Below are 15,865 nucleotides of genomic sequence, written 5' to 3'. Positions count from 1 at the left end.
GGAAGGTGATTAAGAAATGACATTATGTCATGTCCATCTTGCCATGTACCAGGGAGGATCACAGACTCTTCTCCAAGATTTGAGTCAGACTGTGATTGAGCTTTGCCTATGTGGATTTTGTGGATATGTGCAAGATGCCAAGATACTGTAGCAGAGCCATTCCACTAGCTTATGTTACACAAATAGAACAAGAAGTCAGTATATAAAATTGCCATTCTCCTTCCCACAATTTTAAGTTTAGAAATTTGACAAGCATTTACTATCAACTACGGGAGAGGGGCACAGCACTAAAGCAAACACTACAGGGAATTTTTGTAAAAAAAATGCATTATCTGCCCTCAAATTTAAATTCCTCTTGGGGGAAGTAATGTACAGCTAAGAGCACACCTGCACCTGGCTGTGTGCTCATATTGAATAGTAACTTAAACATCTAACAGAAGAATGGTTAAATTAAATATGATACATCCATATAAAAGACTATTAGACAGTCCTTAAAAATCATAATCTAAACTATTTTTATTCCATGGAACAGTGGCATAAGGAAACTCAGGAAGAACAATTTGGAAAAAGAATGTACAAGACTATAACAAGAATACTTAAGGCAACAACATTACATAGATAAATGTTAAGAAAATTCAGTCATGAGGTGATGAGGCTTTTTAGAAAAGAATAATCAGGTCCTTTAAGCTCTGATCCTACCGAAGATAATAAACATTGCAACTGAAGATAATAAACATTGCAGATTCATGATCTTAGCTTTGCTAATGGCAAATAGAATACAGCAGACCAACGTTAGAAGATAAAACTAGACCAAGACATGCGAAAACACAATTTTAAACAGTTTAGAGCTACACTACTAGGAAAACTTCTAAAACCTAAGCACAAAATGTGCATTCATCTCACAATTTTTCCTAAATGACATCTACAAATGACTCTCAAGACAGAATTTATTTAAAACAACATATTAATCATCAAAACATTTTATTATTTAATGTTTTCAATGCCAAACATACTACTTAATGGCATAAACATTACTGAAAATCCAATTTTATTTATTAACCTAATATTTAAAAGCAGCCAACTCTTCTAAAATAAAAACATATGCAATGGTGCAATACAATAATCAAAAACAGTACCTAATTTGCAACAGTTAAAGTTAATCATAATAATCATATCTGTTTATAAAGTAATAATAATCTGTTTTACCTAATACTTTTTCATTTTTTTAAGTAATAGAACAAAACAATAAAAACAAAACTCAGGGAGACAATCAGGAGTCCAATCCAAATTAAGAACAAAGTACATACATGAGAAAGAGTGGGAAACACAGAGGAAAGGAAAGAGACAAATTGTAGAGGGACCAGAAAAGGAACCCAGAGTAAGAAGGCTTAATTGAATAAATGTTCAAAACACCTACTATTCATTACACACTATGCTAAGTGTTGGGGCGGTAACAAAGTAATTACATTCAAAGACCTCCCAATTAATATAATAAATGGGATCAAATATATGGTGATGGAAGGAGAACTGACTCTGGATGGTGAACACACAAAGTGTTATATAGATGATGCCTTACAGAATTGTACACCTGAAACCTATGTAACTTTACTAACCTTTGTGACTCCAATAAACTTTAATTTAAAAAATACATACATATATATATATATATATATATATATATATATATACACGTATCACTAATATGTGTGATATAAAACTCAAAACAACAAAGGAACAAGATAAACAAATGAAGAAACAAAAACTCATAGACATAGACAATAGCTTCGTGGCTACCAGAGGGTAAGGGAGAGGGGGTGGTAGATGAGGGTAAAAGAGGTCAAATGTATGGTGACGGAAGGAGAACTGTCTCTGGGTGGTGAACACACAATGTAATATATAGATGATGTATTACAGAACTGTACACCTGAAACCTATGTAACTTTACTAACACTTGTCACCCCAATAAACTTTAATTTAAAAAAATGGAAAAAAACCCACGAAACTATAGGCTGATATCCCTGATGAACACAGATGCAAAAATGGTTAACAAAATATTAGCAAACCAAATTCATCAATACATTTAAAAGATCATACACCATCAATCAAGTGGAATTCATTCCAGGTAGGCAATGTTGGTTCAATATCCACAAATCCATCAACATGATATACCACATAAACAAAAAGAAAAATTGTATGGCCATTATCAATAGGTATAGAAAGAGCATTTGACGAAATCCAGCATTCATTTATGATTAAAAACTCTCAGCAAAGTGGAAATAGATGGAACATATTCCAACATAACAAAGGCCATATATGACAAACTCACAGCTAATATCATACTCAATGAAGAAAAGCTAAAAGCATTCTCCTTAAGATCAGGATGTCCACTTTCACCACTTCATTCAACATAGTATTCGAGTCCGAGCCACAGCAGTCAGACAAGAAAAAGAAATAAAAGGCATCCAAATTGGAAAGGAGGAATTAAAATTGTCATTATTTGCAGATGACATGATACTATATAGAGAACCCCAAAGATTCCACCAAAAAATCTATCACAGTTGATACATGAACTTAGTAAAGTAGCAGGATACAAAATTAATGTTCAGAAATCAGTTGCATTTTTATACACCAATAATGAACTAACAGAAAGAGAAACCAAGAAAACAATCCAATTTACAACTACATCAAAAAATAAAAAACCTAAGACTAAATTTAACTAAGGAAGTCAAAGACCTGTACTTAGAAAATTATAAGTTATGAGAGATCTGGTAGATAGTGGAGTAGGTAAATGCTTTGCTTACCTCCTCTCACAACCATATCAAAATTACAACTAGAATACAGAACCATCATTTTGAATCACATGAAGTCTACCTGAACCATAGCCTTACAACTAAGGATATACAGAAGAAGCCACTTCAAGACAGGTAGGAAAGGCAGAGATGTGGAACAGGCTGGTCCCACATCCATGCTTGATCATTAAAAGTCAAGGGAGATATCTCAGCTGTGGAAGTGCCCACTGAAGAGCAAGGGGTCCCAGCACTACATCAGGATCCCCAGACCAGGTATCCAGTGCAAAAGAGAGAAGTCCACATAACTTCTGGCTATGAAAACTGGGGAATATTGTGGCTGAGTGAGATGAAGGTGGCTACAGTCCCAGGTACTCCTCTTAAAGGGCCCATACATTGAATTAATCATGGACGGACTCACTCGCTCTGAGCTCCAACATTGGGGCATTGGCTTGAAAGGTGCCAGGGACATACAGGGAATTGTCTTGCTTCAGAGCAGGGTTATAGGCGCAGCTTTCTCCCAGACGGAGATGCTGGTGGAAGCCATTATTTCTTTGTTGAGCCCTGCCTGCTTCCAGCGTGCAGATGCAGGCAACCACCATATCTGAGTCTCCATCAACCTGCCTAACACCGTTCATTTGCTCTAATTCCCTGAGACTCCGCCCCACCCACATTCAGGCCCACTCAAGCCACTTCCAGTGGTTTCCTGTATGAACGGCTTGTCTTAGCTCATGCTGCAGATCTACCTAAAATCCCTCAAAGGTTCACAAAACCCAAACAAGTAGCACCTGGCTTGGGCGTGTCCTTTACCTCTGGCTGAGCAGCCCTAAGCCTGGCAATATCTAGCGACAGCCGGCCTCAGTTCGTGACTTGGACTCTTGAGGAAACTCCAATGCCAGCACAAGTGACAGCCATCTGTGGATTGCTTTATGGCTCATCCCAGGTGGCCCTGGGCAGGGCATACGCTGAGGCTGAACTTGGTCTCGGTGGGGACCCTCCCAGGATGCCCCAGGATTGGCACACCTGGTGGTCAGCTTCAGACCCAGTCAGGCATCACCTGACCACTTCCAGTGATAACACACCCAAAGGGCACACTGGGCAAGCATGAAAGCACTCCTAAGGTAAATCCTGCTCCATAGGGTCAGTCCCTGTACAACAGCTCCTCCACTGTAAGCCCAACCAGTCCTCACAACCAATCAGCTTCAGGAATAATCCCTCCCACTGATGTGCAACCAGCAACTAGAGCTCAAAGACAAGAGGGTACACACAAGAGACACACCTGGAGTACCCAGGGCAAGTGACCAGGAAGACTGCGCCACTGAACCCCACAGCACACCTACTACATAAGGACACTATACTAAGACTGGAAAATATAGCAGCCCTACCTAATACATAGAAACAAATGCATGGAGACAGCCAAAATGGGGAGACAAAGAAATATGTCCCAAATGAAACAACAGAACACAACTCCAGAAAAAGAACTAAACAAAACAGAGAGAAGCACTATACAGATGCAGAGTTCCAAACACTGGTTACAAGGATACTCAATGATCTCAGTGAGAACTTCAAGAGATAGGAAATATAGAAATTGATATAGAAAACATAAAAAAGAACCCGTCAGATACAAGATGAAATGAAAAATATATTAGAGAGAATCAACAGTAGATTAAATGAAGCAGAGAATCAAATCACTGATTTAGAAGATAAGGTAGCAGAAAACACCCAATCAGAACAGCAAAAACAAGAAAGAATTTTTTTAAATGAGGATACTTTAAGGCACCTCTGGAACAACATCTAAAGTAACATTTGCATCATAGAGGTACCAGAAGGAGACAAGAGAGAGAAATGAATTGAAAACCTATTTGAATAAACGGACATACAACCCAGGAAGCACAGAGTCCCAAACAAGATGAATCCAAACAGGCCCACAACAAGATACATAATAATTAAGATGCCAAAAGTTAAAAGACAAATAATCTTACAAGGCAGCAAGAAAAAAGCAGTTACCTACAAGGGAGCTCCCCATAAAACTATCAGTTGATTTCTCAACAGAAAATTTGCAAACAAGAAGGGACTGAGATGAAATATTCAAAGTGATGAAAAGTAAGGACCTACAACCAAGATCAATCTACCCAGCAAAGCTATCATTTGTAGTCGAAGGACAGATAAAGAGCTTCTCAGACAAGAAAAAGCAAAAGAAGTTCATCAGCTGGTACCAGAAATATAAGGAAACTTACAGGGACTTCTTTAAGAAATAAATAAGTAAATAAATAAATAAATAAATAAAATGGCAATAACTACATATCAATCAGCAAATACTTTCCATGTAAACAGATTAAACGCTCCAATCAAAAGACAGAGTGGCTGGGGGCCAGTCGGGTGGCTCATGTGCCAGTGGGCTCTCAACCACAAGGTTGCCAGTTCGACTCCTTGAATCCCACAACAGATGGTGGGCTCCAACCCCTGCAACTAAGATTGAACACAGCACCTTGAGCTGAGCTGCCACTGAGCTCCCGGATGGCTCAGTTGGTTGGAGCAAATCCTCTCAACCACAACGTTGCAAGTTCGACTCCCACAAGGGATGGTGGGCTGCACCCCCTGCAACTAACAACGGCACTGGACCTGGAGCTAAGCTGCGCCCTCCACAACTACGATTGAAAGGACAACAACTTCACTTGGAAAAAATCCTGGTAGTACACATGGTCTGACTACTAAGTTCGCGAACTGATCCTAGAAAAAGTGATACATACTTCATTGCTGAATTTTTGCTGAATTCATTGCTGAATTCATTGCTATTGTCAGCTTCAAAGTACTCTCCTTGGGAAGCTATGCACCAATGCCAGCACCTAACCCACCCTTCAGAGCACTTTTGCAACTTTTTCTGGAATGCCCATCAGAGTTATAATCATATTACCCTTGATGTCCTGTCATTAAAATGTTTTCCTTTCAATATTTCATTTACGTTTGGGTAAAGAAAGAAGTCATTGGGTGCCAGATCAGGTGAGTAGCAAGGGTGTTCCAATACAGTTATTTGTTTACTAGCTAAAAGCTCCCTCACAGACAACACCATGTGAGGTGGTACATTGTTGTGATGCAAGAGCCATGAATTGCTGGCAAAAATTTCAGATCGTCTACCTTTTTCATTCAGGCTTTTCAGCGCTTCCAAAGACTAAACTTGGTCAACTGTCCAGTTGGTACAAATTCATAATGAAAAATCCCTCTGATATCAACAAAAGGTTAGGAACAAGTTCGCGAACTTAACTGTCACACCTCATATACTGCCTACAAGAGACTCCCTTCAGATCGAAAGCAACACAGACTGAAAATAAAGGAATGGCAAAAGACAACTTATGAAAATATAAATGAAAGAAAAAAAGCTGGGGTAGCAATACTTATACCAGACAAAATAGACTTTAAAACAAAGGCTATAACAAGAGACAAAGAAGGACCTAGCAATCCCACTTCTGGGTATTAATCCGAAGAACCCCAAAATGCTACTTCGAGGGGACGGGTACATCCATGTGTTCACTGCAACACTGTTTACAATGGCCAACATGTGGAGAAAGCCTGCATGTCCGTCGATGGAAGAATGGATAAAGAGGAAGTGGTACATATATACAATGGAATATTGCTCGGGCATGGAAGGTAATGGGTTGTTGCCATCTGCAGTGGCATGGATGCACCTGGAGGGTATTGTGAGGAGTGCAGTATGTCAGACAAAGAAGGACAGATGCAATGTGATTTCGCTTGTATGTGGAATCTAAAGTACGAAAACAACCAACCAAAAAACAGAAACAAACTCATAGATACAGAGAACATTTTGATGGTTGCCAGACCAGAGGAGGGTTGGAGGTGGGTGAAAAAGGGGAAGGGATTAAGCAAATATTGATAGTTACAAAACAGTCATGGGGATGTAAAGTGAAGGGAATATAGTCAAAAATATGATAATAACTATGAATAGTGTCAGGCGGGTTCTAGTCAGGGAGATCACTTCTTAAATTGTGTAAATGTCTAACCACTATGGTGTACACCTGAAATTTATATAAAATAATTCTGAACATGAGCTGTAATTTAAAGTTTTTTTTAAAAAAGGAACAGTTAAAAGGAAGTAAGAGGTTCAAATTTCCAGGTATAAAACAAATACGTCATGAGGATGTAACGTATAGCATAGGGAATACAGGCAATAATATTGTATTAATAGTGCCAATAATAGGTAGTGTCAGATGATTGCTGGACTTATCGTGGTGATCACTTCTTTAAGTATATAAACTATTGCATACATCTATACTATATACATATATACACACACACACATACACACATATATAACTATTGTATACACCTGAAACTAACATACTTTTGTATCTTAGCTATGTTTTAATGAAAATCATTGAAAAATAAAATTAGCAATTAAAGGAAAAGAAAGTTATAAGACACCATAAAGAGAACTTGAAGAAGATCAAATAAGTGGAAGCATATAAAACATTCATGGTTAGGAAGAATTAATATAGTTAAACTGTCCATACTATCCAAAGCAATCTATAGATTCAATGCAATCTCTATCAAAACACAAATGTCATTTTTTCACAGAACTAGAACAAATAATCCTAAAATGTTTAAAGACCTCAAATAGCCAAGGAAATTCTGAGAAAGAACAACAAAGTTGGAGGTATCATGATACCTGATATCATATTGTACTACAAGTCTATAATAATGAAAACAGCATGGTATTGGCATAAAAACAGATACATAGATCAATGGAACAGAATAGAGAGACAAGAAATAAATCCATGCCTGTATGGTCAATTAATCTATGACAAATGAAGCAGGAATATACATTGGAGTAAAGACAGTCATTCAATAAATGGTGGTTGTAAAGCTGGACAGATCAACATGAAAAAAATGAAACTGGACCTTCTAAAACTGAAACTTCTTATGCCATATACAAGAATAAATGGATTAACAACTTAAATGTAAAACTCAAAACCATAAAAATTCTAGGAGAAAATACAGAAAGTAAACTCTCAGACATTACAATTAGTAATATTTTCACTGATAAATCTCCTTGGGAAAGGGAAATAAAAGAAAAAATAAATAGATGGGACTACATCAAATGAAAATGCTTCTTCATAACAAAGGAAACCAGCAACAAAACGAAAAGACTGAATAGGAGAACATATTGGCCAATGATACATCTGATAAGGGATTAACATCCAAAATTTATTTAAAGAAAAAAACAAAACTCACACAACTAAACACCAAAAAACAAAAAATGCAATTAAAATATGGGCAGAAGACCTGAGGAGACATTTCTCCAAAGCGGACATACAGATGGCCAATAGACATACAAAAGTGCTCAACGTCACTAATCATCAGAGAAATACAAATAAAAACCACAATGAGATTTCACCTCACACCTGTCAGAATGGCCATCACCAATAGATCAACAAACAACAAGTGTTGGCAAGGAGGGAACCCTCCTGCACTGTTAGTGGGATTGCAAATTGGTGCAGCCACTATGGAAAATAGTATGGAAGTTCCTCAAAAAGATAAAAATAGAACTACCTTATGACCCAGCAATTCCACTCCTGGGTATTTATCCAAAGAAATCCAAAACACTAATTGAAAAAAGTATATGCACACCTATGTTTACTGTGGCGCTATTCACAATAGCCAAGATATGGAACCAATCAATAGACGATTGGATAACTTTGATGGGTCCAGTTAAAGGTGAGGAGAGAAGGACTTGGACAACAATGGCAGTGAGAATAGACAGGAAGGAAACAGATCTGAAAGCTATTCAAAGAGCTATGGCCTTGGTTCCTAATTAGATATGGAGAGTAAGGGAGTGGAAGAGTCCAGAATCATTACCAAGTTTCTGGTCTGGCTGACCAGGTGGCCTAGGTTCAATTAGCAATAATCGCGCCTCGGATAAACCTCATTGGCTACGATCCTGCCACTGCGCAAAGCTAGGTGGCCTAGGTTCAATAACAAGAGTTGGTTTAGTTAGTTTCTTTGATTGTTTGCTTGTCTTGTTGGATATTTTGAGTTTGAAGAGATTCTGGGATGTCAGTACCCATGTAGTTTCCTGTCTTTATGAGTAACTATAAAATCTGACTCTTCCTCAAGGCCCAACCTCAATCCCCTTTATTAAGCCCTCTCTGATGTTCTACCAACACAATCAGATGTCATCTCTTCCTCTTTGAACGTACATTAGCACTTTGTTTTCACTTACAACATTTATCTTACTGTAGCCCAGTGTTTCTCAATCTTGGCATCACTGACATTTTGGACCAAGTAAGTAAGTCTTTGTTGTATGGGCCAGTCCTGTTCACTGTAGGAGGCTTAGGAGCATCTCTGGCCTTACCCACTAGATGTCAGTGACAGCCCCAAGTTATGATGATCAAAAGTGTATCAAGACATTACCAAATATCCTCTGGGGGCAAGTCTTCCCCTGGTGGTGAATCATTGACCTAGCCTTTATAATAGATACATTAGTACTTATTTTATACTACTATGAAATCATAAATTCCTTAAAGGCAGCAATTTTACGCCTTGTCCATATACATAAAATAGATACGACAAATCCAGTTTTACAACCTCATTAAGGCAGTTTAAGGAGACAATTATCTATGCTCAATTTCCTATTTTTAATTTATAAATATCTTTAAAAGTAATTGGTTTCCCAGTGACACAGACATCCCCAAGTAATTCGCTCAAAGTATTAAGGATTTACATATTGTAATTACTTTTTTAAGAGGGGAAAAGTTCAAGGCTGCACATTCTAGAGTCTCTTAGGGGCACAATTATTTAACAGTCATTTCTTTTTCTCTTTTTTTTTTTTTTTTAATTGGGGAATATTGTGTTTCTTCAGGGCCCATCAGCTCCAAGTCATTGTCCCTCAATCTAGTTGTGGAGGGTGCACCTCAGCTCCAAGTCCAGTCGCTGTTTTCAATCTTTAGTTGCAGGGGGCACAGCCTATCATCCCATGAGGGAATCGAACTGGCAACCCTGCTGTTCAGAGCTCGCGCTTTAACCAACTGAGCCATCCAGCCGCCCTAACAGTCATTTCTAAGTGAAATCCAAATTCACAAATATTCTAGAATTGGTTAGTAATTGGTTAGTCTCGGTAGAGTTCAAATAAAAGTCTATGCCAGTTATTTTATTTCTATCTTTTGTCACCTTGAATCCCTAATATTATCCATAAAATTCTACAGAAAGAGATTGAAGTAATTAATTTAAAGGTAAAGTGACAAAATTATAAAAGAGTACACAGAATTAACAATTTCCACAAATAGGAAAGGAGTTACTTCCCTATTTAGAAAAAAGAAAAATTTTTCTTTAAAAAATTTTGTATCAAAAAATACCTTAGAAAATATCCATCATTTAATATCCATTACAGTCCATTGATTGTTATTCTGTAAGTGGAATGCTATCAATTTATAATTTATTTGAAATAGGAGAAATGTAAAGATTAAAAGTTAAAAGTTTGACCTAGTTTAACCTAGTTTAAAGAGTGCACTAGTTTAAAGCAAGACTAAACATAAACTTATTATTGTTATAAAATTGACTGGTACAGTTTTCTTTTATTACATTAAATGGATCGCTGGAGCATAAGGTTTTTTTTTCTATACAAGGGAAGCGCAGACAAAACTTTCTGAAACCTTGCAAGAATTGATTAAGAGTATTAACAATGCTTCAAGAAGTATCTAAATATACGCAAAGTGTAGAGAAAAAGAGAAAACTAAAAAATTTCCCCTTCTAGGTCACGATAAACAGCCTCTGTAGAATGAGGGTGGGCATGACACAGTTTAAGCATCCCTTAGTGTGGGCTACTGGGACAGACTTTGACAATGATATGCCCATTTGCAAAGTTTCACTGGGTGCGTTGGAACTTAAACAAATACTACCTCCCAAGAAATAAATAAGCTATAAGTTCTCAATTTTCTGTATTTGTGAAAAGTGTCCCTAGCATTAACTTTTGTAAATAAGGTTCTGGGTTTTGCCCACCTTTATAATTCTAATGATAAATATACAAATGCTTCAGCTTATGTTATAAATAATCTAAATCAAAATATTAAACGTTCAACTTTAATCAAAGTGTCCCTATAACCCCAATTCTGAAATATCCCAACCAACCACTTCTGTCCTTTTGCCTGTCATACAGTATATATGATCTTTTTTTCAGAAAACATGAGCTCATATATTCAAAAACCAACTAATTCAGTGCTTACCACAGTCCTAATTCTAAACTGCGACTTATTCTCCATACTGATTCCTTAAAGAATTTCGCACTGAGTACCTTTCCTACGCTCATCAAGCTTTTCACCGAATACACTGCCTCACTATTTCAAGGTTAAAATTTAAGACATTAATGTCCCAGACATGGACCTTCACCTTTATCGTAGCAAAGATCAGGTTACTCCTTCCTTCCACCGCTAACAGCTCCCCAACCCTATCCTTCCTTCCTTTGTCCTCAAATGAATGTCATCCCTCCTCCTCTGGCATTTAAACACTGAACTCCACCGGTTCCCTCCTCTTGGCCTCCAAGAAAGTTTGAGAAAACACAGAGTAAGCCTAACTTAACATCAGCCCTTAACACATAATGTCTTTCTCAACTTCTTGTTCCTACGAATTCTCCCCTGAAATTCTGCAACTGTCCCTCCTGCCTAATCAAAACTTGATCCCATACTGATTGTTTACCTCAAGAATCAGAAAAGACCTAACTTTATAGGAAGCTTTCTCAAACTAACTGAACCCCCAATAAGATTAAGCCTTATGCCAGAGTTCCATATCACTTACTGTATACTACATAAAACTGTACAGTTTTCAATATTGATATATATTATAATTCATTTCTAATTGTTCCACATATAACTGAACCCATTCAATTATTTTATAAACCACGGAAAAGAGCCATGTCTTTATTTTCTATTAGTCATAATCATGTTTCCAAAGGTGGAGTTCAATAAATGCTTCCTTAATGAATCTATTCTAAAATCACCCGAGAGGCATGATGACAAGCTATGCAAACTATAAAGACAAGCAATACCAACGCACAAAACACACTGAACACAAACAGAATTATAAAATCTATGAAGTTAAACAAGCATTTATTTTTCAGAATAACCTATTTACTAGCATAGTGTTTATTTTTTAACACCTTTTTTTCTTAATTGGGTGACAATTGTTAGTAAAATTTCATAGATTTCAGGTGTACAATTCTGTATTACATCATCTATAAATCCCATTGTGTGTTCACCACCCGGAGTCAGTTCTCCTTCCATCACCATATATTTGATCCCCCTTACCCTCATCTCCGACCCCCCAACCCCCTTACCCTGTGGTAACCACAAAACTATTGTCTGTGTCTATGAGTTCTTGTTTCTCATTTGATTGTCTTGCTCTTTTGTTGTTTTTGGCTTATATACCACATATCAGTGAAATTATACGGTTGTCTGCATTTTCTGTCTGACTTATTTTGCTTAGCATTATTCTCTCAAGATCCATCCATGTTGTCACAAATGTTCCTAAATCATCTTTTCTTACCGCCGAATAATATTCCATTGTGTATATATACCACAACTTCTTTATCCATTCATCTATCGAAGGACATTTTGGTTGTTTCCATGTCTTTGCCACCATAAACATAGGTGCAATGAACATTGCAGCACACGTGTCTCTATGTGTAGATGTTTTCAGATTTTTTGGGTAGATACCCAGGAGAGGGATTGCTGGGTCAGATGGTAATTCTATTCGTAATTATTTGAGGAACCTCCACACTGCCTTCCATAAAGGCTGCACCAGTCTGCATTCCCACCAACAGTGTATGAGTGTTCCTTTTTCTCCACAGCCTCTCCAACACTTGCTACTATTTCTCTTGTTGATGACAGCCATTCTGACTGAGGTGAGGTGACATCTCATTGTGGTTTTTATTTGCATTTCTCTGATGATTAGTGACGTTGAGCATTTTTTCATATGTCTATTTGCCATTTGTATGTCCTCTGAAGAAATGTCTCTTCAGGTTCTCTGCCCAGTTTTTAATTGCGTTGTTTTTTTTGTTGTTGAGTTGCATGAGTTCCTTGTATATTTTGGATATCAGCCCCTTATCGGAGGCAGTGTTTGCAAAAATCTTCTCCCATTCAGTTGGTTGCCTCTTTATTTTGTCGATGGTTTCTTTTGCTGTGTAGAAGCTTTTAAGTTTCAGATAGTCCCATTCGTTTATTTTAGCTTTTACTTCCACTGCGTTTGGAGTCAAATTCATAAAATGCTCTTTGAACCCAAGGTCCATAAGTTTAGTACCTATGTTTTCTTCTATGCAGTTTATTGAGTCAGGTCTCATGCTTAAGTCTTTGATCCATTTTGAATTAATTTTGGTACATGGTGACAGATAGCAGGCCAGTTTCATTCTTTTGCACGTGGCTTTCCAATTCTCCCAGCACCATTTATTGAAGAGGCTGTCTTTCCTCCATTGTATGTTTTTAGCTTCTTTGTCAAAAATAATCTGTCCATATTTATGTGGTTTTATTTCTGGGTTCTAAATTCTATTCCATTGGTCGATGTGTCTGTTTTTCTGCCAATACCATGTTGTTTTGATCATTGTAGCCCTGTAGTACAAGCTAAAGTCAGGGAGTGTGAAACCTCCAGTATTGTTCTTTTTTCTTAAAATTGCTTTGGCTATTCGGGGTCTTTTGTGGTTCCAAACAAATCTGATGATTTTTTGTTCTATTTCTTTAAAAAATACCATTGAGATATTCATGGGGATTGCATTAAATCTGTATATTGCTTTGGGTAATATGGCCATTTTAACTATGTTGATTCTTCCAATCCATGAGCACGGAATGTCTTTCCATTTCTTTGTGTCTTCTTCAATTTCTTTCAAAAATGTCTTGTAGGTTTCAGCATACAGGTCCTTCACATCCTTGGTTAAGTTTATTCCTAGGTATTTTATTCTTTTTCCTGCAATTGCAAAAGGAATTGTTTTTTGTATTTCTTTTTCTGAGATTTCATTATTAGTATATAGGAATGCAATGGACTTTTGTACGTTGATTTTGCAGCCAGCAACTTGACTGTATTCGTTGTTTCTAATAGCTTTTTGACGGAGTCTTTAGGGTTTTCTATATATAGCATCATGTCATCTGCAAAGAGTGATAATTTAACTTCTTCATTCCCAATGTGGATGCCTTTTATTTCTTTCTCTTGCTTGATTGCTCTGGCAAGGACTTCCAACACTATGTTGAAAAGCAGAGGTGATAGGGGATAGCCCTGTCGTGTTCCTGAACGTAGAGCAGAGAGCTTCAGTTTCTCACCATTAATTATGGGACTAGCTGAGGGCTTGTCGTATATGGCTTTTATTATGTTAAGGTATTTTCCTTCTATACCTATTTTATTAAGTGTTTTAATCATAAATGGATGTTGTATTTTGTCAAATGCTTTTTCTGCATCAATTGATATAATCATATGATTTTTGTCCTTTATTTTGTTTATGTGATGTATCACATTGATGGATTTGTGGATGTTGAACCATCCTTGTGCCCCGGGGATGAACCCCACTGGGTCGTGATGATCTTTTTAATGCATTGTTGTATTCGATTTGCTAGAATTTTGTTTAGGATTTTTGCATCTGTATTCATCAGAGTTATTGGTCTGTAGTTTTCTTTTTTTATGTTGTCCTTACCAGGTTGTGGTATCAGGGTAACGTTGGCCTCATCAAATGAGTTGGGGAGTACTGTCTCTTCTTCAATTTTTTGGAAGAGTTTGAGCAGGATTGACATTAGATCCTCTTTGAAGGTTTCGTAGAATTCGCTAGTGAAGCCAACTGTTGCTTTTGGGAAGGTTTTGGATGACTGATTCAATTTCAATACTGGTGATCGGTCAGTTTAGATTTTCCAGTTCTTCATGGTTCAGCCTTGGAAGGCTATGTTTCTAAGAACTTGCCCATTTCTTCTAGGTTATTGAATTTGGTGGCATATAGTCCTTCATAGTATTCTTGGATGATCCTTTGTATTTCTGTCTCTTGTTATCTTTTTCACCCTGAAGTCTGTTTCATCTGATATCATTATGGCTACACCTGTTTTTCTCTGGGTACAATTTGCTTGGCGTGTCAATTTCCACCCTTTCACTTTGAGTCTATGCTTGTCCTTGTAGCTGAGATGTGTCTCTTGCAGACAGCATATGGTTGGGTTTAGTTTTTTGATCCAATCTGCTACTCTGTGCCTTTTGATTTGTGAGTTCAGTCCATTTACATTTAGGGTGATTATTGATATGTGAGGATTTCCTGTCATTCTATCTTTAGTTTTCTGGTAAGGCTGTGTCTCCATTGTTTCTTTGCCTTTTTGTTGTTGTTTATTATTTCTATATGGTGGTATTCTATGATGTTTCCCTCTGTTTCTTCTTTCATTGCAGTATGTATTTCAGTTCTGGATTTTTCTTCAGTGGTTACCCTTAAGTTTAATTAAAAGAAAGTTTGATATTTAGAGTATTCCATTTTCTTTAGCACGCTTACTTTCTCCATTCCCGTATTCCGGTTCAGGCCTTTACTCTCCCCTTTTTTATGTTTTGGTTGCCACAAGTTGTCCCTGTTGATGATGGTGGTCGAAAAGCCTCCTTTAGCATTTCTTGTAGTGCATGTCGTGTATTAGAAAATTCCCTCAGCTTCTGTATGTCTGGAAAGGTCTTTATTCCTCCTTCATGTCTAAAGGATATCTTTGCTGGATACATTATTCTTGGCTCATAATTTCTCTCTTTCAATAGTTTGAATGTTTGGTTCCACTCCCTCCTGGCTTGTAGAGTTTCTGCTGAAAAATCTGATGATAATCTAATTGGCTTTCCTTTGTAGGTTACCGTCTTCTTTTCCTTGGCTGCCTTGAGGATTCTTTCTTTGTCGTTGATTTTAGACACCTTCAATACAATGTGCCTTGGAGAAGGCCTGTTGAGATTCAGGTAATTAGGTGTTCTATTTGCTTCTTGGATTCGAGGATCTAGTTCTGTCCACAAGTTTGGGAAGTTCTGATCAACAATTTGAATATATTCTCTGTTCCCTGTCTCTTTCTCCTCCTTCTGGTATGCCCATTATTCTT

General features: G+C 37.2%; 1 protein-coding gene and 1 pseudogene across 2 annotated transcripts in view; both read right to left on the bottom strand.

The window, feature by feature from the left end:
- The window catches only part of LRCH2 (leucine rich repeats and calponin homology domain containing 2), a 169,814-nt gene that overhangs the window by 146,682 nt on the left and 7,267 nt on the right, over positions 1-15,865 (bottom strand). The gene's annotated exons all lie outside the window — the stretch shown is intronic.
- LOC117030556 (uncharacterized) lies at positions 8,641-8,757 on the bottom strand (annotated as a pseudogene).

Source organism: Rhinolophus ferrumequinum, chromosome X, assembly GCF_004115265.2.
Source record: "Rhinolophus ferrumequinum isolate MPI-CBG mRhiFer1 chromosome X, mRhiFer1_v1.p, whole genome shotgun sequence".
NCBI classification, from domain to species: Eukaryota; Metazoa; Chordata; class Mammalia; order Chiroptera; family Rhinolophidae; genus Rhinolophus; species Rhinolophus ferrumequinum.
This window is presented reverse-complemented; position numbering and strand designations above follow the sequence as displayed.